This window comes from Cyprinodon tularosa, unplaced genomic scaffold (assembly GCF_016077235.1).
Source record: "Cyprinodon tularosa strain WSP-4 unplaced genomic scaffold, ASM1607723v1 ctg299, whole genome shotgun sequence".
NCBI lineage: Eukaryota > Metazoa > Chordata > Actinopteri > Cyprinodontiformes > Cyprinodontidae > Cyprinodon > Cyprinodon tularosa.
The window spans coordinates 877,200-901,926 of NW_024039006.1; the positions used below are offsets into that span (position 1 = coordinate 877,200).

The 24,727-nt window shown below is 38.6% G+C and overlaps 1 long non-coding RNA gene across 1 annotated transcript; it reads left to right on the top strand.

Moving 5' to 3' along the window:
• Window positions 1-999: 999 nt before the first annotated feature.
• LOC119787467 lies at window positions 1,000-18,222 on the top strand. Its single transcript, XR_005281324.1, has 3 exons — window positions 1,000-1,054; window positions 6,096-6,149; window positions 18,190-18,222. It is a non-coding gene; the product is annotated as an uncharacterized LOC119787467 (long non-coding RNA).
• The last annotated feature ends 6,505 nt before the right edge of the window (window positions 18,223-24,727 follow it).

The window sequence follows — 24,727 nt, forward strand, 5'->3', positions numbered from 1 at the left end:
TCCAATCACTGTGGAGCTGAGGCATGTGCACAAAGCGCGTACACATTCCAACTTACAGACATGGATTTCATTAGTGAAAAAGGCGCAACTACAAAAACCTTATTTGGCTCTTACAAACATGTTAAAGTAATGATGAAGTGAGATCAGTTTTATGTACGACCATTCATTCTTTGCCTTGAAATCCATCCTGAACTATTGGTTATATGCTTCAGATGTTTCTACACATCTAAGCATCATTAATACTGTGTATTCTTATTTAGTTCTACTTTTAGTCAAAATATCAAAGGTCATAAAACCTTTTGTGAGCTTATTAAAACACCCAATAAGAGAAATGCAAAGAAAACAAAATATGTGACTTTTCTAGGTGATAGTTGACAACAATACAATATCAACCTGGTGCTGCAGTTCGCAGCTCTAAAATGTTGACTAATCCCCGATAGTTATAAGAGTGGTTCTGTTTTTACATTTTTCACCTTACAGCTAAAAACCTCAAAAGTTTCATTCTTCATTGCATTAATATAGCAGTAGAAAATAGCACAGAATAATGCCGTGACTGTGGTAACTGTGGTATGATTCTGCATTCAACCTCCCCCAGAAAATACTTTGTAGCACCATGTTTTGCTAAAATTATAAATGTAAGACTTTTGCATGAAGTATTTATCAGCTTTGCATATATAGAGAGTTAGCCTGTTCATTGTAAAATGCCATAAGCTAAGTCAGATTTAATGAAAAAAGCTGAAATTTTTCACCAGAAGAAAAGGTGAGAACATTTACTTTAGTTATTCGAGTAAATCAAACTCTCTTCAATGTTTTCTGCATCTAATCTGACTGAATGTGAAGAGATTGTTGTCACACTTATTTGAAATCATATTGTTGCCAATATGCAATGGACAGGAAATGTTCCAGTTTCTATTAACTGCTACAGTCACAGTATTTGCACTGGTGTGTACTTTGTGTAAAAGGGGAAGGAACACGTTATAATGCTCAGTATACTTTGCAGCAGGTCCATATGTAAGCATGTTAAACAGGCTGCTGTACTGGCCGGACTTCTTTGGTAAGTGCACTATTGACTTTTTTGCTAACATTTTAATGTAAAACATTTCTATATTCTAAGAATTGTATAACTGGTTGGACATGTTCCTCTAGCATTTCATAAAACTAGTTATTGGCTCGGATTGAATGAGAAACAGTGCCTGTTATGTATTAAAAAATGAATAGCTAAATGCAATTAGACATTCTCTGTAAGTTGGATTGAACTTGAACAGTTATATGCTTTTGATAAACTGATAGCACAACAGCTTAGCCAGAGTACCTACATCTCTTTACTAAAATACATCAATTACACACCAAACAGAATACCAGGACTATATGTGATTTAAATAAATCTCACAATCTCACAGTCTGGTTATCATTCAAGAGGTAGCCCTCATGAAACTTATTAACAATCAAAACATTACAAACAAAAGTCTGATGAATAGAAGCTTAGTTTAATGAGGCAAATGCTTCCTTGTAAAACCAATGCAGCAAAAAAAATAATAATATAATTTTAGTTTAATGTTCTATAGACTCTTTTGAAAATAAAAACATTTTAACCATTTGTGAGAACTTTTCAGTATTTCTTTCATCTGGTCCTAATTTGTTATCAAGATCGTTAGCCTAAGAAAAATCATACAGCTGAGAAATGTAAAAAAACAGGTTCAACCACTTCCTTTTTTGTTATGTTTTTATGTACATAAAAAGGAGGTAAAGTTAAAAAAAATTTCAATTAACTTTATATAGCACCAATTCATAACACAAGTCATCTCATGGCACTTTACAGAGACAATTCTGTCATGATCTTGGCGCTGAAGGTTTGGTTTTTTCCTTTGCTCCTTGCTCCCCTGTCTAATTGGTTCTGCGGCTGATTATCGCAGATCATTTCCACCTGGTTTCTCTACTATTTAGGTTGTGTGTTTGCCTCCCATCAGCGCGAAGTTATTCGTGTTTTTGTGAGACGTTCCCTCGCAATCTTTAGTCTGTCTGTTTTCCCAGTTGTGACCAGTTTCTGCCCTGAGGATCTCAAGTTTTTGCCTTGCCCCTGTCTGCTCTGTTTGTCGTATCTGGTCCTGGATTCTACCGGCTTCTGAACCTGGAACTGTCTCCTGACTTCGGCCTTGGATTTCCCTTCTGGACTCTGTTGCTGCTCGGCGTCGGCTGGAGCTCTCTAAGAACTCTGAGGGCGTCGCCCGCCGCATCTGCGGTCAAACCTCCCTCCGGGATTCTGATGTTCTCCGCGAACGGACTGAACTTTGAATCCGCCCCGCAGCAGACGAGCAGCCCCGCGCACCTGTTTGTATTCAATAAACGCTTTTAACTTTCCCACTGCCTGTCTCGCCTTGAATTCTGGGTCCAGTATTCTGAGATCATTACACAATTGAGCCTGATCATACAGTCAGGGTGTTTCAAAGTACTCGAAAGAAATCCCTCACACCGAGCATGCTTGTAGCGACAGTGGAGAGGAACAATGCCGTAACTATCGGTAAGCAGAGACTGCAGTTGCTTAGGGGGCCCCGACCTCTGACACCAGGTAGGTCCCTTACACAATTGTGGACAAGGATGTCTCTTTGCAGATGTAATGGAGCGAAAAATTCCTCTTAAACCTAACTGATAATAGGATGACTGATCGGACCGTATTTATACCCCAACACATGTCAGATTTCAACATGATGGTGAGCCGTTTAAACACGACACCAATAGCAAAGCAGACAGTGGTACTTTAAATTACTATGTTAATAACTGTTCATTGGACGGTTGGTAAAAATACACTCATAAAATATGTTTCAAACCACAATAAAGGTCTTAAAAGAACAATGTATTTGAGTTTTATTTTCTTTTTTTACAATACGACTTGGAATTATGGGTAATCCAGAGCGTAGATTAAATCCATAACCGTTACGTAAAATGTGTTCTCGACGATGAATACGAAAATGTGGTACTTAAGTGGATTCCATAAAAGAAAAAGCAAAGAGCTGCTGGAAGAATGGAAAATACTTCCCAAAATAAACACGTTCTTTCAAAGAACCAAAGAGGAAGAGGTGGACGTTGCTGCTGCTACAGTGAGTAAAGATTGCGACCAGAAGATGAATGGAGGGAGCGTGGGTGAGGAGGGGAGTAGTGAAACTAAAGGTAGCCCGATAAGACTCATTTTACTATTAATTTTTAATATACTACAATATATCAATGTCTAGTGAAGGAGAAGAATGATGAAATGATGAAGTGTGTATGTATGGGGCACATTTCCATGGGAGGGGAGAGGAAGGATTAGGACCATCTGTTGTGAGTAGTTGTTTCGTTGGCGGCCTCACACCAATGGGTCACGGTCTTATGTCCACCTAGGCCACTCTGGGAAACTAAGAGTCATTCTAATACAGCAGAGATGATATCGTAGACCTTGAACTTCTGGGGAACCTATGCAGCTTTGAAGAGATCTGCTCATGATGCTCTCACCTCAGCACTGGGTGTTACTAGAGCCCACAGCTCAGGAAGGCAGGCAGTGACTAAAGTGTTTGGGTCGGAACAAGTCACAGCGCAGAATGACACACCTGACACAAGGTGTCTGGCCAGGACAGGAACCAGGTGATGATATGATTGATTGATCTATGGCGGATATTTAACAAAACTCCTCATTTGTTGTATCAGAGGGGGTGTACCACCAAGGCTCTGCTACATTTTAAGCTCAGAGCTCTTTTCAAAGAGGGATGCAGTTTTTTGCCAAGAAAAATGGACTTCGGTTACTGAGATTGCACCACATGTAACGTGATATCCAGCTAGAATTTCAGGTCTCTCTGTTGCATCCAGACCAAGGTTCAAAGAAAGAGATTTTCCTTAGTGAATGTAAAGGTGCGACATGATTCAGGATGTGATGTCAGAGGGACAGGCTGCATCAAAACAAACCGTCAGTCGGTATTGCTCTATAACACATCCATCCATCCATCCATCCATCCATCCATCCATCCATCCATCCATCCATCCATCCATCCATCCATCCATCCATCCATCCATCCATCCATCCATCCATCCATCCATCCATCCATCCAGTATACCTTCATATCCTTCCAGGTTGTAGCAGGCCTGGTTTCTATTTTTTAGCAGTCATTAGCTCGATGCAGGCTTTCCTGATCAGGTCCCAACAATAAAGGCAGGAATAGACAAACTTTAGAGACTAAGTTGGTGACATAGTTCTTCTAAATCCAAAGCAGGTTTCAAAATAAATGTCCCTTCACCTCAATTAATGATCTCATAGCGGCTTTTTATCCTGCTTTAAAATGAGGAAGTAGAGCATTTAAAGCTAAATGTATGTTACTTCTCCAGAAACATATATTTTTTAAAGTAAAATGGCAAGAATGGTAATTAAAGATATAAAATGTTGCCTTGGAAAAATCATCCAATTTCCTGTAAATATTTTCTAACGATGCTTCAAGGCTGCAATGAAATTGTCCAGAGAGCTGATCTAAACGACATTTCTTTTTTTTTTTACACTTATGTAAAGAAAATGACAAATAAATCTGTCTAAGTCTAAACTGAGCATCTTTCACAATGTTTGATACTTCTTATCTACTTCCTAACAGTGTAGCTGCTATCTAAATGTGGTGAAGGTGTTAGTTTATACGGAGCTAGAAAAGTCTCAGTTTTCACAAAGTCATATATGTGATTCACACAAGCACAGCACGAGATACACACACACACATTTTGTTCTACTATATGTAGTGAGGACCATGTGTCGTATCCCATTGACTTCCATTGATTTTCGGTCATTTTCAACCCTTTCTATGCACTAATCCTAAACCTAACCATTACCAATGCATTCCTCACCCTAACCCTAACCCAATTGACACCTTAGCCCTTAACCTAACCGTTAGCAAAATAGCCTGTGAGGACCGCCAAAATGTCCTCACTTTGCAACAACTGGTCCTCACTCTGATGGTGAAATTGAAAAAATGGTCCTCACTCTGATGGCTGGACAGGTACACACATGATAAGATCCACACATTAACATGCTGATTCAAACAAGCACATAAGAATTACATATTTACAAAGCAAGATTCACAAGTGTTTGTGATGCATATGGCATTATCTCTTTATTCAAAAACTACTATTGGTCTATTAACTTGAAAAGGCGTGAATGAATAAGATAATTGCATTTTTGCAGCCAAATGCAAGAACGTTTACCACATAGGCAATGATTTTCTTTATATGGTAGAGTAGGAAGTCACTGCAGCACACAGAAAGCAGAAGAGACTGACCACATGGCAGCCCCATACCATATATTGATGCTATATCCTATATTAGTTTTTCATGTTTTGTTTTGTTTTTTTATTAAATGATCTACTTTGGTTACTTTTGTTTCTTGTTTTTAAAGATATATTTTATAGGATGATATTAAATGTTCAAATGGTCCTCTGTCAGATGACCTGGCTCAGCCTGAGAGGTCAGTCTCTTGCAGATATGGGGTGGGTCTAAACTCTGTGCGTCTTCATGCAACAGCAGGAAAGAAAATAAAGAAGTGTTATGGAAGAGCTAAGATAAATTGTTAGGATAACAGACAACTGTGAATTGTTTTCAAGTCCATAGACGGATACTTGCAGCAAGAAAATGGCTGCATAAATAGATTGTAGACGATAGAGAAAAAAAGAGATGAACTGTATTTAATTTATAATTCTAACACAATGCGCGTAGAGCAGAAAAAGTTGTAAAGCTCATAATTTAACGTCTTTTTGTTTAGAACAAACCTCCCTTATGTGTTTAGGAACCCCAAGTCTTTTAAAAATGAGTAGTGTATTAGCATTTAAACAATGTTTGAAACCTGACAGATATATTTTCCCACAAACTGAGATGAAGTTCCTGCAGAGACAGGAAATCTGTTTCTAACACATCATTGTGGTGAAAGACGCAGCTACGTACTTTATGAACTTTGAAAAAAAAAGGGAAGGAAACAGACAGATCAGGACTTTTATGGTCTGAAGAAGAGGTATAAGAACATTAGTTTTTATATGCATTTAATGTAACTTCTCCTTTTCTGTGCTGAAGTTTGAACAAAGTTTTCTGATTCTGTGCAGCAGGTCTGGAAGTGAGGATGGGGCACACTTTGCTCTGCAGGCTGGGCTTCTTCTGTAAGTAAATTACCTACTTTCTTTCCATCTATTGGAGAATTTACATAGTGCAGTTTATAGTATGTTGCTAGTTTAAACTGTCTTTGCTGAAAAATTAAAGTATCATATTACTTTATTTTTTTAAGTACAGTATGAAACTTTAAAAATATATAGGATTTGAACATGTTACTCTGTGGCAGCCAGATGTGATCAAACCTTGTTACTTGTGTCCAGTGGTGGGCAGTCAGAGCCTTCAAAGCCTTTTCTGCTGGCCTAAAATCACTCAGAAAAACTAACCTACATTCATAACCTAAACCTTTGATTTTATTCCAAACAATCTGTTAATTTAAATTTCTCTTGGCTGCGATGATTCCATTGCATTTATGTGGTTGCTATATTTTTTGTCCAATCAAATTTCAGCCTCTGTGTGTTGCTATGTCAGTCAAATCTGCCCAGAGCCTTCAGGGTCAGCAGTGCTGACTGATGTTATCTTAAGGTAGCAAGAATCAGCATTTTATATCTGTTTTCGTTTCATGTTTTTCTGGCCTCAATGGCTGATAATAAATGGAGATACTAAGATTTCCTGCACAAAATCAGAAGGATGGATTGTGTATTCTATCTGGTAGTTTGATGCATATTTAATCTGAATGGCTCCTGCTGATGTAAATATGGCCGAGCTGCAGTTATAGAGTAGACATTTACAATTGTCTTAACTGGGCTTCGTGCTTAATTGGTTTCTGTATTCACCCTCATACTAATCTTCCGGTTATACCTGCACTAGTTACATTTCATATTATAGTAGTCATATTATATATGAGTATTATTGGGGGTTTATTTCATTAAAATGTGAAAATGGTGATATCAACCCCTTGACACACATCATTGCAAATATACAACAGACCCTTTGTATTACCAAGATAGCATGTGCATTCCCTCAGTGCCAGTTAGTGAACAGGAACCTTTGGTAAGCTCTTGTTTCTGTTACAACTGGTCCCTAACAGTTTATTATATATATACACACATTTATATTCAGACGTCAAGGGGTTAGGAAGTAGAAGTAGAGGGGGCCCCACTGAAGGCCTAGGTACCTATGCTTGTGTCCTACTACAGTTGGAAGCCAGAATGATTTGTTGTAGCAGCAGAATCATTTCAGAAAGATTCACCAGATTTTAGAAGATGGAGGAGGCTGAGAAAGCTGAGGAAGGACTTATGATTAAGAAATCGGTCACAGCAGCATCTCTTTAAATCTCTGATATCACTGAAGATTTATCCTTAGATGTGGGAAATCAGATTTGTTTCTAGTGAGTCTGGCTGACTGATTAAAGCTCACAATCATATTCTCAGTTCATTCTTTCAGGATGAATAGTGTTATTAGAATGAACTGGTTTCTCTGCTGTTGTTTATTTCTTTCCACTGTTTTTCTGGTGTTTTTATTCTAAAAATGTCGGCTTGTTCTATTTTTCTAACTGTTATTATTATTTTTAATATTATTATCATATTCTCCACAAGTCCTCCTCTGACACTTGATGAAAACAAGTGTTATAAAGTTATCTTTAATGTATTGCACAAGAGAAATGACATGACGTACATGCTTTTCAAGATTTCAGCAAATGTTTTGTCAATAAACACTAAAAGAGGGAATTTTGATATTAATTCTTAAGCATGATTATCAAATGAAACCAACTATGTTTTGTTTTTACCTCATCTCTGGTGGAGAAGTTTGAGCAGAGATGGGCTAAAAGACAGGGAGGAGAAAAGGAGAGGGCTCTGTTCTCTATAAGTGCCAAGACATTTTCAAAAAGATTCCTTCACTCTGAAAATCTCAGAAGGAATAAACAGCATTTCCATTAAATAATTCATGCTGTGCCACGGTGAAAAAGGCTCTCTGTAAAATGGCCAACTACAGAGATTGCTGTTGTGAGTCTGTGTTCAGCCCTGCTCCATTAAACCCATTAAACTCCAAGTTCTATTATCATTTTAAACAATACCTTAAGTATCAAGTATTAAACATTTCACTTTTAAAACTTTAGTTTTAAAACCAAAACATTTTCCTTTTCTAGTATGAGATCTCACTCTATCTCTATCCTGACTGCTCCTCTTGCTGCTTGGGCCAAAAGAGGAGCTCGGTTTGACTTGGCCTTTTCCTCCACATCCTGTTTTTCCAGTAAAGAATATCAACACAGTCAAAAACTAAACTGATAGAAATGAAAACAATATTGTATTTCTACATGTTTCAAGGAGTTTTATTTGTCATTTAACAAATGTTAACATGTAATTTAATTAGTTTTGCAGGTTCCAGAGCAGTCCAATGTCAAAATATGAAATAGTAAAAATTGATGTAAATAAGTTGAAGGATAAATATTAAATAAACAGCATAAAATATGCACAGTTAAGGAATTTTATTTAATAAAAAAATATAGTATTCTTCAACATTACAACAGTTCTCAATAAAATGGTGTATTCTGATGCTTTTTGAAGGACCGTGGTGACTCTTTAAGTGAGGGAAGCTTACCACAGAAAATTATTGTTATTATTATGAAAATTAAGCTGATGCTTTATTTTATTTTTGTGCAGGACTTTCTCTTCCGCTTTGTGATATCTTGCTGCATTTGCTTTGGCATATGGCAGAAATAATAAACAGGTTCAACCAAGGGTGTAACTTGGTAATGAAAGTTGGTGGGGACACTGGAAGGGTGGGTGGGGACTAATGGATCTACAGTAACTCGACACAAACACTTTAATTAGGTTTTTGTATTTTCCAAAAATGAGCTCAAACATATATTTATTGACTGCTTTCCTATTGTTGAGAACACAAGAGAACCATAATACACTGATATTTATATTTATAGATAGTTAGAGAGATGGCTTTTGGTGCATTATATATATATGTAGCCCCAAAATATTAATGTATAAAAAAATAACAAATAACAGCTGATTCCAATGCCAAATTCGCTAGACTGTCCAATTTCAATTCCATCCATCCAGTCAAATATATGGGTATGTTACATTTTAAATATAGAATAACATATCTTTTTCTTGTAAACTTTCTGGTAAACTTGGAGATATATTTTTTTGCATGTTACATACCCCAGTAAACCTGTTTCACCTTTAAATCTGCAGTTATCCCTACTTCTCGCTGTGCTCTGTTTAAAAAGATTTACAAACCTATTTACTAATATGATGATGCAAGAAACAAAATTTCAAGATATGTAGAAGCCTTACAGCTTGATTCTGTCTGCACAATAAGAAAACATTTTAACATGTAATTTTGAGTCATGGTCCTCTGAGAAACCTATATTTTTTAAACTAGTAAAAGAAGTACAGAACATTTAAACTATGTTTTCTCAAGCTTCTTGCATTATAATACTCACTTTTATAAACTTATAACCTGTTGCCATTTTTGCAGAAAAAGCTCCATATGTCTAATGAACGGATTTTTTGGTGGCATCTCAAATTTTTTATATTTTACTTAAACATCAAAGTAGCTGCCGGTTAATAATCACTGAGTGCTGCTGTGTTTCTGTCCTGCTCCACGTAGCTACTTTGTACACAGTGAATTTCACCAGCAAATCAGATGTCTTAAAGCGACAGATCCGATTATGTTACACCAAGAGGCGGGACACTGAAGCAGCACGAGAGAGGGAAAAAAAATCACTGACTCAAAACGCTCTGAACTCAGATAGCTGCACCCAACCTTTGCTACCTTTGGCTTAAGTAAATGAGTGGAAAGGGGAAAAAAGTGGAAAGTATAGGTGGGGACTGTCCCCGTCAGGCCAAAGTTGGGGGTGACATGTCCACACCAGTCCTTTAGAAAGTTACGCCTGTGGGTTCAACATCCAACACATGGCTAACATATCAGTCGCATAATGGATGTTGATTCAGTCGGTGGAAAGTGACTGATGGAGTTAAATAAGCTTTGGTTTGATGGTTCTTTGCTGTCTGAACAGCTTGCTGGGCTGAATATTTCCCCCTGAAAATGCTTGTTTATCTCACCGTCATCTACAACTTAAAATGCTCTCCACCTTCATGTGTAGCTTTATGGAGTCCTATTCCAATAACAGCTGTCACTACCCGATCCGTCTCGGACGCAGAATCCGTACCATCAGCTAATATGAGCATCCAGATATACATCCGGGTCGCTCTCGATTTATTTTGTAAAAAAGGCCTAAATTATGTTTTTCCCTCCAAGAAAATAGTAAGCGTACTAAAATACAATGTGTTAAAGGTTAACAATGTATTTCCTGAGAAAATAAATGTCTGTTTTATCAGTCGTCGGTGCCCGATCTGTACAGGAGCTAACTTTCTTGGCTTTGGATGTCAACATAAATCTAGTCTTTTTGAGTTTTATGTTTCTTTCTTTCATGTTAACGTTATAGTATACAGGTGCTGGTCATAAAATTAGAATATCATGAAAAAGTAGATTGATTTCAGTAATTCCATTTAAAAAGTGAAACTTGTATATTATATTCATACATTACATACAAACTCATATATTTCAGATGTTTATTTTGTTTAATTTTGATGATTACAAATGACAACAAATGAAAATCTCAAATTCATCATATCAGAAAATTAGAATATTGTGAAAAGGTTCAAAATTGATGGCCCCTGGTGCCACACTCTAATCAGCTAATTAACTCAAACCACCTGCAAAAGCCTTTAAATGGTCTTTCAGTCTAGTTCTATAGGCTACACAATCATGGGGAAGACTGCTGACTTGACAGTTGTCCAAAAGACGACCATCGACACCTTGCACAAGGAGGGCAAGACACAAAAGGTCATCGCTAAAGAGGCTGGCTGTTCACAGAGCTCAGTGTCCAAGCACATTAATAGAGAGGCGAAGGGAAGGAAAAGATGTGGTCGAAAAAAGTGTACAAGCAAGAGAGATAACCGCACCCTGGAGAGGATTGTGAAACAAAACCCATTCAAAAATGTGGGGGAGATTCACAAAGAGTGGACTGCAGCTGGAGTGAGTGCTTCAAGAACCACCACACACAGACGTATGAAAGACATGGGTTTCTGCTGTCGCATTCCTTGTGTCAAGCCACTCTTGAACCACAGACAGCGTCAGAAGCTTCTTGCCTGGGCTAAAGAGAAACAGGACTGGACTGCTGGTGAGTGGTCCAAAGTCATGTTCTCTGATGAAAGTAAATTTTGCATTTCCTTTGGAAATCAAGGTCCCAGAGTCTGGAGGAAAAGAAGAGAGGCACTTCATCCACGTTGCTTGAAGTCCAGTGTAAAGTTTCCACAGTCAGTGATGGTTTGGGGTGCCATGTCATCTGCTGGTGTTGGTCCATTGTGTTTTCTGAGGTCCAGGGTCAACGCAGCCACATACCAGGAAGTTTTAGAGCACGTCATGCTTCCTGCAGCTGACCAACTTTTTGGAGATGCAGATTTCATTTTCCAACAGGACTTGGCACCTGCACACAGTGCCAAAGCTACCAGTACCTGGTTGAAGGACCATGGTATCCCTGTTCTTAATTGGCCAGCAAACTCTCCTGACCTTAACCCCATAGAAAATCTATGGGGTATTGTGAAGAAGAAGATGCAATACACCAGACCCAACAATTCAGAAGAGCTAAAAGCCACTATTAGAGCAACCTGGGCTATCATAACACCTGAGCAGTGCCACAGACTGATCGACTCCATGCCACGCCGCATTGCTGCAGTAATACAGGCCAAAGGAGGCCCAACTAAATACTGAGTGCTGTACATGCTCATACTTTTCATGTTCATACTTTTCAGTTGGCCAACATTTCTATAAATCCTTTGTTTTTATTGGTCTTCAGTAATATTCTAATTTACTGATATGATGAATTTGAGATTTTCATTTGTTGTCATTTGTAATCATCAAAATTAAACAAAATAAACATCTGAAATATATGAGTTTGTATGTAATGTATGAATATAATATACAAGTTTCACTTTTTAAATGGAATTACTGAAATCAATCTACTTTTTCATGATATTCTAATTTTATGACCAGCACCTGTATAGTGCGTAATCTACAGAAAAAAAAAAACTAAAATGTAAATAAAAATGGTTTAATCAAATTTGCTGGTCTACTCTGAGCATGACTAATGATGATGTCAGAGAAGCAGTTTAACTGAACATTTAAAAAGCATCAACATTGTCTCAGAAAAGTCTAAACTTTTTTTTAAAGATGTGTATTAGCGTTCTTTAGTGAGTTAAGGATAGAAATAAGTAATTTCAGTACCATAATTACATTATTTATTTCCAAAGATTTTTGTTTTTAGTTAAGTTTATTCTACTTTATTGTTTGATATCTGTTTTCAGATTATTGTTTTTGGTCATTTAGTCATGTTCCTTTGTTTTTGGTTAGTTATGATTAATTTGTGTGAATTATTTTTATAAATAGGCTGTCAATGGTAGGACCAGCATGCATCTGGGTGGGCGTATGGTTTTTTACCTGCACAAGAGAAGCATGGAGGAAATGTTTGTCTTCTTCTGTTTGCTTATCTGAGGAAAAATTAACTGGGAAAACTAAAGAAGTTTACCTGAAACATTTTTTTCGTTTGCCAGCGTAAATTACTTAGTCCATGGTGAATTTCTTTTTTTGTGTCATCAAAACTGGACCACAACGCAATGACAATGGCCATTAATGATAGACTCACTAACAGCATCCGGAGCCTGTTTGTGGCGGTTACCATAGCGACACTGCATGTTGATGACGAAGTGCAGCAAGTTGTCCAAACCCTCGAATGACTTGTCGTTCTCAATATGTGTACTTGTGTGTTCTCATATGCTTGTGTACTCGTGAAACGTCATCAGCCTCTGTTCTAGTACTGAGAAGTATAGATAATGCGTAATTTTAAAAACATTTCTGAAGTTGAGAGGACCACGGCAATCAGCAGACCTCCAAAGGGTAACGGCAGCCAGGTCTAATCATAGCCCCTCTGCAGCAGCCCTCTCTTTGCCTAGCCGTGTGTGAAGGACTGCTGGCTCTGGTGGCAAGTTTTTTGTTTTATTTGGCAAAATGTGTTTATCTGAATGTGTTAACCATTATACCCCCAATAAATGAAACAGTACTAATTTATAATTATCTACAGACTATTAATAGCAGGCGGTGAAATGCAGCTCCAGACGAGCCGAGTGCGTGATGACGTCACGAGTACGCTTCTGTTCCAATTGACCCATGTTTATGCTGCATGCTCCCATTCTCCCCAAGTCCACACTTTCCTGTGTTCTTCTCAAGAACATACTTGGCGAGGACCCCAGTCTGTACTTGGGTTATTGTGAGTTAAGAAACGGACAGCCGCACTACTAAAGGCTCTGCAAATCTAAAACACCATACAGTTCCTTGGGAAACAACAGTCAGTTTCAGTACAATTTATTTTTAGTTTACCATAATTTAAGCAAAAATTGAAACAAATAAAAAAATACAGAAGACATGACATAGGCGTCCTCAATAGTAGGCCTACTTATGGCCCTGACTGCAATGGAGGAGAGTCTACCGCAAAAAAAAAACGAATTTGCTAGAAGCCAAGGGCAGGACTGGTTAAATGTTTATTAAAACATATTGAAATGAACATAGACAATTGAACCAAGACCTAACACATCGTTCTTTAAAATCAAAATACTAAAATATCAATATTATTAATAAACTTTTATTATATTGATAAACTTAATAAGATAAACATATTAATGAAAGTGCAAGCATTATAAACCAAAAAGGCATTACTGTGCTGCTGTACGATCCTATCGATCACTGCTTTCAAATAGTGGGTGGAAAAAAAGAATCAAATCAGTTGTATTCTCTCTCATTGCTCTTATCTGCATTTTCCCCAAGTCCATTCAACTGAAAAATCTGAATAAATAAAATACAATACCAGACTCTATGACACACAGACAAAACAATACTCCCTTGAAAGAAAAATCATGTCCTAGTAGTGCAATGTCTTGTACTAAGAAATGTAAAAATTTTGTGATGAATCACCGAAGCGGACCCAGAATTCAGTCAGAGGTACTTTAAAAAGGAATTTTGTAAACAAAAAGCAGACCAATACCAAAAAGGACAGAAGAATCAAAAAGACTACAGAAAAACATCCAGAATTTCGTGGGAAGAGAGACTGAGGTAACATGAGGGGAGCTGATTTTGCAGGTGATAGAGATGGACACGAGGGGCAGGTGGGATCCACACGCCAGGCACACAATTCCAGGAGGTGAACAGAAGGCATAGTCAGGGCAGAGCTCCACGTCTGTAAGTTGCGCTCCGTCTCGATAAGAGTATCGTGCAGATCCCACCTGCCCCTCACTCAGCATCGTGTCCATCTCTATCACCTGCAGGATCAGATCTGCCCCTCCTTCCATCCAGGCTCCTTTTATTTTGGCTTCAATCAGCCTCTTCTTGGAATAGGCTGGTTCTAATGGTAATAAATATCATCCAGGGGGCCATGGATAACTAAATTGCAGGCCTTGACTTTAACATATGAGTCTAAAGTATAAGTTATTAATCAATATGATCTTCATTTTAAATAGTGGTGTCAAAAGTCCACACATTTTTTACTTAAAGGAATAGTACACCCAAAACATGATTAGCCTTCATTTTCTACTCACCCCCATGCTGAACAACACTCTGGAGTACTTTTTTGATATCTCAAATGCATCTGGAGATCTGGGAGGCTTCTTGCTGTCTGCTGACATTCAAATAATGGAGGTGCCCAGCGCCCGAGGCAGAAAGGTCCATAAAAGTCCACAAAAACGTGTCAATATTCCTCCATACTGCTCGTCCAATGTATTCCAAGTTTCCTGAGTGGGTAGCATCCAGAATTTACTCGAAACGAAGTCATTTAGAATGTTTTTAGAGCATAAACAGTAGTGTATAGGATTTCCTGAAAGCGCGCACCTGCGCGATCCCGACGCTATGGAAGCCGGCAGACCAAACCAGCGCATTCAGCTCGGCAAAGAACTCATGCTCTTCCTCAACACTGAAGTCCTCAGACATTTTTCTTTCGTTGTTTCTTTCTTTGCACAGGTAAACGGCACATTTCTTTTTCTACGCTTGCATTATCGGCAGAGCAGACGCTGAATGCGCACTTTCATCTGGTTTGGTCTGCCGGCTTCCGTAGCCTCGTGATCGCGCAAGTGCGCGCTTTCAGGAAATCCTATACACTACTGTTTATACTGTTTATATTGACACGTTTTTTGTGGACTTTTATGGACCTTTCTGTCTCGGTCACCATAGACCTCCATTATTTGAATGTCAGCAGACAGCAAGAAGCCTCCCTGATCTCCAGATGCATTTGAGATATCAAAAAAGTACTCAAGGGTGTTGTTCAGCATGGGGGTGAGTAGAAAATGAAGGCTAATCATGTTTTGGGTGTACTATTCCTTTAAGTAGAAGTGTAAGTACAATCTGGTAACAGTTAAAGTATCAACTTGACCTCTTTACTCAAGTAAAAGCGAAAAAGTATGTATTTCACTAGATGTGGATGGCGCCAATGATCTGCATTGGATGGCGCACATGACGTGAAATAAATATTTATAAACATTAAACCAGGGGTAACCAATTAAAAATCAGCGGGGCCCGAATAAAGCAAATCATCAACCAGTAAAGGTCCGGAGACATTTTAAATGATCTGTTACTTTAAGCAAAATTTAACACTGAAAAAAATGAGGTATTTATGCATTCATGTTATACATTGAATTTAAAGGAAAATTCCGTTTTTTAACACTTTTAGCCCATTTTCTGTAGTGTCCAGGATGAAATCGAATGATCGACACCAAAATTTTGACAATTGGTCCTGTCTCTGCTATTTGGCTCATGCAGAATCCCCCCTGGCTGCTTCAGAATGGCTTCCATAGTGCATGTCCGAAAATGTACTTAAAACAACCTTAAACGTTCTTTTTTTAAAATATGCTACTCACCGGGTCGTCAGCGCTGTTCAATGACGTTCCAAAAAAAGTTTCGTAAAGAAAAACGTTCCTGTAGTGTTTTATTTAGCATTTTGTAAATCCCATTGAGTTCTGTTGGAATAGTCAATATCCCTCCGCCACCGGAAACGGAAATGGGGCCTGTTTACGCTTAGTTGTAGTCTTTTCGCAAGGCCCAAGTGTTTCTGCTTCACTTTGTGTACTCCGACATCGAGGTGCTAACGTCTCTGTTAAACACTTTAAAAAACTCTGAAAATGGAATACGAAAGGTGGATTCTTGAGGAGGACATATTGGACTTTGAGTTTGACGGTAGAGGATACCATCGCCAACTAGTGGTCTGGAGTGTGCAACGCTTCAGATTCGAAGTTTATAAGCGGTTGTGATGTATCGGAAAAAATAGTTCTGGGATTTACAAAATGCTAACTAAAACAAGACAGGAACGGTTTTTCTTCACGAAACTTTTTTTGGAACGTCATTGAACAGCGCTGACGACCCGGTGAGTAGCATAGTTTTAAAAAAGAACGTTTAAGGTTGTTTTAAGGACATTATCGGACATGCACTATGGAAGCCATTCTGAAGCAGCCAGGGGGGGATTCTGCATGAGCCAAATAGCAGAGACAGGACCAATCGTCAAAATTTTGGTGTCGATCATTCGATTTCATCCTGGACACTACAGAAAATGGGCTAAAAGTGTTAAAAACCGGAATTTTCCTTTAAGAAAAAAAAATAGAAATTGTAAAAAATTGCATCCTGTCCTATCTGAGAGGAGTTGACACTTGTATGACTGTATTCCTGTATATCCATCAGTAGTTAAAGGAAAAGGGTCAGTAAATGCAAATTCTACCATTTAAAACAATGATAGCTTTATTGTCGCTGCGTGATCTGAAGCCTCATTTGGAGCTTTTAAACAGGCTTTTGTGAAACTTTGTTAATTTGCTGCTCTAATATTATAGATTTTTTTAGAATAAAAGATTTGCATAATCAAAAAATAACAAATACAATTATAGAACATTCAGTATTGTAAGAAAGCCCACAATGTTTCTGAATAAATACTGCACCATAGCTATCTGACGCTTTGCAGTTTCCAAACTCCCATCAGCTATCACTGTTTATTGTTGTGTGTGAATAACAAGAGACTGCAACACATAAATCAGCCGTACCTTGGACAAAATCTTTAGATTTAATGTTGTTCATAACACCCGTAGTTTTGTAAATGAATCTGCAAAATAACCAAATGTTTTATATATATATATATATATTTATATATATATATATATTATATATATATATATTATAATATAAAAACAAGTAGCTCGATTTGTCATATTTTAATCCATTTTCCTCGTCGATAGTCGCAGTTGTACAGAGCCAGCCGTGCCCCGTGGCTGATGATGCATATCTCGGAAGACATGCTCTTTTCGGCTTAACTCTGGACCGCGGTCCGCTAATCCGTGACCTCTGCATTAAACCAAAGCCTAGAGTAACGAGTAAAAATGTAAGGAATGGACAGTACAGACATTTATGCGAAAATGTAATGATTAAAAGTCAGAAGTAGGAAGAAAAAAAAATGTAATGGAGTAAAGTATAGATACCTTAAAAGTGTACTAAATTTCAGTAAGCAAATATTTGTACTTTGTTACCTGACACCTCTGATTTTGTAAATTCCGTTTATATGTTATCTTTAAATTTTATTTGAATCTGTTTAATGTTTGAATTAAAGCTTAAAGGGGAACGCCGTTTTTTTTTTTTTTTTTTTTTTACATTGGGCCCTTTATTTGACATTACATCATGTTCTACTCACCCATATAGGTTTTGTGTGGTTTGGAGCTGTTCTGAAGATATTCCGTACATCCAAGTAATGTCTTCCTATGGGCAAACAAGTTGAAGGCACAAACTAAACTGTTCATAATTTATCATTCATGGTACGCCAGCATTCATAAAATGTAGGTGAATCACTGTTCCCCAGACATCCGCAGTTATATTAGTTATATTTATATGTTTTAAAAACAAAGCGGCGTGTGTTACATGTACCATTGTATAAAGCTTAAAACCAGTTTTACTTTTCATATTCTTGCAAAGAAAAATGTTTTATCCATTGTAAACCTGGTTTTTAAGTTTAATGTTTATTTTTCTTTTGTTCTAATATTTGTCTGTTATTTATTGTAGTGATTTGCACACTCTGGAGTGGATATGCTAAAGGTAAGAGAGGTTTATTCATCTATTTTTCTCTGTTTTCCTTCTCAGCAGATCATAATTGAATTCATAATCCACCACCTGGTGGGGGAGGGAGAGAAGACACAAAAACACAACCCACATAAACTGGATTCCTAACATGATTTTATTATTCTGGTCCCTGCAGTTTCGATTATGTACATGAAAAATGCCTTCCAGCCGTCACGAACAGTAGTGGAAATTCCCCAAGAGCCGATAGGGCCAGTGGCTGCTGTTTGAGGGGATTTCAAGCAACAGAGCCCTGTCGTCATGTGGGGGTCTGAGCTGCTCCAACAGCGAAATAATATTCTTAATCAGAATCTTGATGAACTGACTGCACAGATGAAGTTTTTAGGTGGATTTAATCACTTAAAATCTTTTAAAACTACATTTTACAAGCTTATCACTGCAAATATAGGAAAGCCACTCTGTGCCAATGAACATAGAAGCAGCAGAAGCATCGGATGCATCTGTACACACTTTAGGTCCTTAGAAGAAAGCTAAATGGCAAGAACAAGTCTCCGGCAGTAAATCGCTACACTCTACTAGTAATCAAATACCCTGCTGGAAAAAGATGGCCAAAGGATGAGATAAAGGCCCCAGATGTTAAAACCTAAAAGCTCCTAACCATGTACGGAGGGTTCCACCCCAAATCCAGCAATGCAGCTACTATTCAGAATAAAACATCCATCCAACATATGACATGCTCAGTAAATCTCTCAGACAATAAGGAAGAGGAGACTGGGTACTGGAGGTTCTGTCATGGGAGGACAAGCCCCTACACAGGATGTACTACTGAAACGTAACTGTGTTATGTAACCTAACAAGTGGCAGGTGTGAGCAAATCCTACCAAAGGCTAGACAGAGCTGGACTGAAGGACTGCACAGAGGCACCCATCATGGCTGCACAGAAGCAGGCCCTGAGAACCAGAGCAATAGAGGCCCACATCTACCACACTGGACAAGACCCCAGGTGCAGACTGTGCAAAAAGGCACATTCAGGGACATAACTGCAGGATGTACAGGAACATCTGTGCACAGTAACATCTGTGCACAGTATGGGCTAGAAACCTCAAGATCAAAATGGGAAACACTTTGACAACTCCATCAGCAGCATTGCCAGGAAATACAACAGACATCTTGGTCCGGAAAACCTCAGTTCTAGAATCTGTCATGATCAATATAAGAGATCTGACCCACACGCAGAGAACCACTCAGAGAACCAGGGGAAAAGTTTAACAGGTTTATTAAGATGACTGTACAGGAGTTGAATCAGGACCTCAGGGAACTGGTGAACCGGAACTGAAAATCCTGGAGAGGAGATCTCAGTGATCAGTTCATGGGCTGTAGGAAAAACTGTTTGAGTCTTTAGCACAGTGGAAGCGGGACTCACGTTTGAGGGGGTTCTTGTCTTTCCTTGATCCAGTTATCCAGAAAAGAGGGAACTCGTTGGAGAGCGGACAGGTAAACATTCGTTGGACAATGAGGAGTAATGGAGCGGACTGTCACTTAGATTTCCGATAGGGACTTGAACGGCACATGTAGAAGTTTTCCCCTGCTCTGTGTGAACTCTTTTAATCCTTCCAGGGGGAGAAGGCCAGGCATCCAGTTACACAGGAAGGCTTCCTGCTGAAAAGGCAAAGACAAAAACAAAGTTAGACTCAGAGAAACAAAGACTCAGCCATGGACTTCAGGGGAATATCCCGAGTTTAGAGCCACACCCTTTGGCCTGGCGTGAACGTAGGGGCGACCCTCCTCCTGCGGTCAGCCCACCTACGGTTCAGTTCTGCAGACCGTCAGAGAGCTGCTGCAGTCCTGTTCCTGACAGCTCTGCAGTGGCGGATGTGGTGCTGAAGTCAGGGAACAGCAATCTCAGCCTCCTTGGCCGGAAAAAGAGGAGGCTGATACCAGAGAGAGACCTCCAATCGGGAGAGTTTGGTGGCAGATGAGACATGTGTGTTGTGGGCATACTCAACCCAGGGGAGAAACCGGCTCCAATCAGTGGGGTTCGTTGCGGACAGGCATCTGAGGCTGGCTTCCAACTCCTGGTTGATATGTCCACACAAACTGGATTCCTAACAGAATCAGCAAAGATACTTTGCAGAAACCCAAGCTCCCAGGCCTCTACCAGAGGCTATATATATATATATATATATATATATATATATATATATATATATATATATATATATATATATATAGCCTGAGAGGCCTGGGAGGTCTTGTTTTGTTTCCGTCTCCATCTCCTGATACGTTTTAGCCTGTGTTCGACCTTTCAGACACTTCAACATCTTTTTCTGAATCCGACAAATTAGCATGGCATAGACAATTCACGTTTTCAGTTTGAAGAACACCTGCTTGCTTCTAAGGATTTCATTTAGCTAACCATTGAGTGTTTGGGTTATATGACTCATTCAATTACACTAGTTTTCACTAGATGTGGATGGTGCCAATGATCTGCATTAGATGGAGCACATGACGTAAAATAAATATTTTTAAACATTAAACCAGGGGTACCCAATTAAAAATCAGCAGGGTCTGAATAAAGAAAATCATCAACCAGTAAAGGTCCAGAGACATTTTTAATGATCTGTTACTTTAAACAGAATGTAACACTGAAATGAATTGAGGTGTTTATGCATTCATGTTATACATTGAATTTTTAAATAAAAGAATATAAATAAAAAAAATGTTTTAAAGTAGAGAACAACAATCTTTCAGTTTGGTATATAGACAATTTCCTGATTCAATTTTGTTATTTTCTTTCTTTTTTCTGACATAATGAACCAGTGGGCTTTATGCTGCCCATTTTTTTTTTTTATTAGAGGACAAAAATCTTTCAGTTTGGTATATAGACAATTTCCTGATTCACATTTTTTATAAAACACCTGAACTGACTGTTTGTTATTTTCTATCTTTTCTTCTGGCATAATGAACCAGTGGGCTTTATGCTGCCCTGCAAGGCTTTAAACCTGTGTTTGAATGGAGACAAAGCCATTCTCAAGCACTGTAGGGAAGATAGCAGGTGATTGGACTGTATATTGAACTGTTAGTTTGCACCGTTCAGTTTTCCATCGGACACAATCAAAAGGGGGTGCCGGCCAGAGCACTACTTAAGCCCAGAAGGACATTGAATGGGGATTAGGTCAGAAAGGAGGACGCCAGACGGGATGATTTAAACTTGACCTTCTTGTATTAACTTTAGGTGGTATCATACTTGGGTTTTTAACAATGCGTCTGTGTGATCCTAAACACAACAGAAATGAAGATAAAATAACTCAAATCCTGTCTGTGGAGTTACTGCTAAATTCACAATAAGATCCATAATAATCATTAGTATCAATATTACACATAACTGAAGTAGATGAACTAGAATTACATTATTCGCATAGGCAACAGGTGATCTAGGCAGGTTCAGCAAAATCTACCAAATAACTACCAGATAATAGGAAAAATATACAAAAATATGCATCAAAATAAAATTAACTTATTTAAATAACAATATTTGGTTACTTACTTTGGTCATTTATGCACACAAACACAAGGATTACTTTGGATGAAAGTCAGGTAACTCTGAGGCATTGCATCTGAACTAAACAAAGATGGATGAACATGTGATGTCATATCCTGAAACTAGCAAGTACATTAAAATAACTAGGGAACACTACTTGTCAGACTAAAAGTCTGTAATGTCCATAGCCTTTTCTACAAGCACCTATCAAGCTTCTCATTTTGAGCCTAGATCCATATTTATTTTTGATTCTGTTCATGGTGGAGAATCTTGCTTCACAGCAGCATTTTCAATTGGTTACCGCTGGTTTAATGTTTCTAAATATTTATTTCACGTCATGTGTGCCATCCAATGCAGATCATTGGCACCATCCACATCTAGTGAAAACTAGTGTAATTGGATGAGTCATATAATGCAAACACTCATTGGTTAGCTACAGTAAATGAAATCCTCAGAAGCAAGCAGGTGTTCTTCAAAAAGCAAACGTGAATTGTCTATGCCATGCTATAATGTCGGATACAGAAAAAGATGTTGAAATGTCTGAAAAGATGTTGAAATGTCTGAAAGGTCGGACACAGGCGAGAGCGTATCAGGAGACGGAGACCAACAAGACCTCCCTCATCCTTTGCCCTATCTCAAAGAATTTCTCAAAATAGTCGAAAAATTGAGCTTTAAATTCATACAGTGGCATCTGGGTATTTTATCTTAAAGGTTACTTTATACATTTATACTTTAAGTAGTTTTTGGAGCACACACTTTTCACTTTTACTTGAGTAAAGAGGTAAAGTTGATACTTCAACTTTTACCAGTGTATTAAACTGCAGTATCTATACTTCTACTTAAGTAACAAATGTGTGTACTTTTGACACCGCTGCTCTACTCTCAAAACGCATTTGATGTGAACAGCATAAAGCGTTTATATCCTCCTTTTTTTATTTTATTTCTTTTCCCTAAGTGTTCAGTATTTTTTTATTTCATCAAATTACAGTTTTACTGATCAGAATGAGTACTGGAATAGATGATCACATAAAACTATGGCTTTCATATATAAGCTAGTTTATAACAACTTGTGTGTTTTTATCATCGAAAATTATTGTTTATGTTAAAAATGTGCTTGTTTTACTAAACTCATTCTAAAATGTGTCGTCATATTTTGAGGTTTCTCCACTTTTAGGTTATCACTTGTGTTGTGCCATATGCCATGATCATACCTTTTGGACATTGGGAAGCAGTGTCCATATTTCATCCTGATAGGACCAGGACCAGAGAAGAAAACGCAGCTTTGGTGGATAACAGCTGAGGGACTTCTGCAGCCCCCCCTTTTCAGCCAAAGTCACAGGCAAGTCACATGGGAGCCACCAGAGGTGTGAAAACCTACCCCCCTCCCTGTGAAGCCAGAGAAAACCACAGAGCACAGAGGATTCTGTCTCTTTTGCCTCTTCTCTTTCTCCCTCGTCTGATCCAGCCTGCTTCTGCTCCTGCGCTCAAAGCTGGGGCCCACTGTGGCCCACAGTGGAGATGCAGGCCCCAGGGGAACCAGATCCCCAGAACCATCAAGGATGAGTCAGAACTCTTCAGAACCTAACTGCTGCAAACAGAACTTTTGCAACACATTTCTCTTGAGTTTCAGAACTTACAGAGCCAAACTGGATGAGGAGCATGCCCTGGGTGTGAGACTGAGGGGACCCCTGCTGTGACACTGAGACACAGAATCCCTGACTGCAGAGCTGCAAAACTGGATAAAACTCAAGCTTTCCAAATGGACATGGAAAAAGGTTTGCAGGTCTGGCATGATTAGGGACAGAACAAGCAATATGTCTTTTGATGATGCTAATCATATCGTGTGTTTACTGCTGAGTAAAGACAACGCTAATTGATGCTAAAGAATGGACTGCATGCTACGCTATGCTACAGGAATATGTGTTGAGCTGTTGCTAAAGCTTAGACAAGCTTTATTCACTAAGGATTTAAACACTGATAGAACATTAGTGTTCATGTGTTCCTCAGATGCTCTTTACATTTCCATTACCAAGTATGACCAAGAGTCATTTAGTGGAAGCCTGATGTCTATTCGCTGCTAGCTATTTCAAGGAGGTAAAAGAATCATTTAACTAAAGGTTTTTGGTTCTTGATTAAAGGAATAGTACACCCAAAACATGATTAGCCTTCATTTTCTACTCACCTCCATGCTGAACAACACTCTGGAGTACTTTTTTGATATCTCAAATGCATCTGGAGATCTGGGAGGCTTCTTGCTGTCTGCTGACATTCAAATAATGGAGGTCCATGGCGCCCGAGACAGAAAGGTCCATAAAAGTCCACAAAAACGTGTCAATATTCCTCCATACTGCTCGTCCAATGTAATCCAAGTGTCCTGAGTGGGTAGCATCCAGAATTTACTCGAAACGAAGTCATTTAGAATGTTTTTAGAGCATAAACAGTAGTGTATAGGATTTCCTAATAGCGCCCCCATGCGCGCTCACGATTCTACGGAAGCCGGCAGACCAAACCGGAAGGAAGTGCGCATTCAGCGTCTGGTCTGCCGATAATGCAAGCGTAGAAGAAGAAATGTGCTGTTTACCTGTGCAAAGAAAGAAACAACGAAAGAAAAATGTCTGAGGACTTCAGTGTTGAGGAAGAGCATGAGTTCTTTGCCGAGCTGAATGCGCTGGTTTGGTCTGCCGGCTTCCGTAGAATCGTGAGCGCGCATGGGGGCGCTATTAGGAAATCCTATACACTACTGTTTAGGCTCTAAAACGTTCTAAATGACTTCGTTTCGAGTAAATTCTGGATGCTACCCACTCAGGACACTTGGATTACATTGGACGAGCAGTATGGAGGAATATTGACAAGTTTTTGTGGACTTTTGTGGACCTTTCTGTCTCGGGCGCCATAGACCTCCATTATTTGAATGTCAGCAGACAGCAAGAAGTCTCCCAGATTTCCAGATGCATTTGAGATATCAAAAAAGTACTCCAGAGT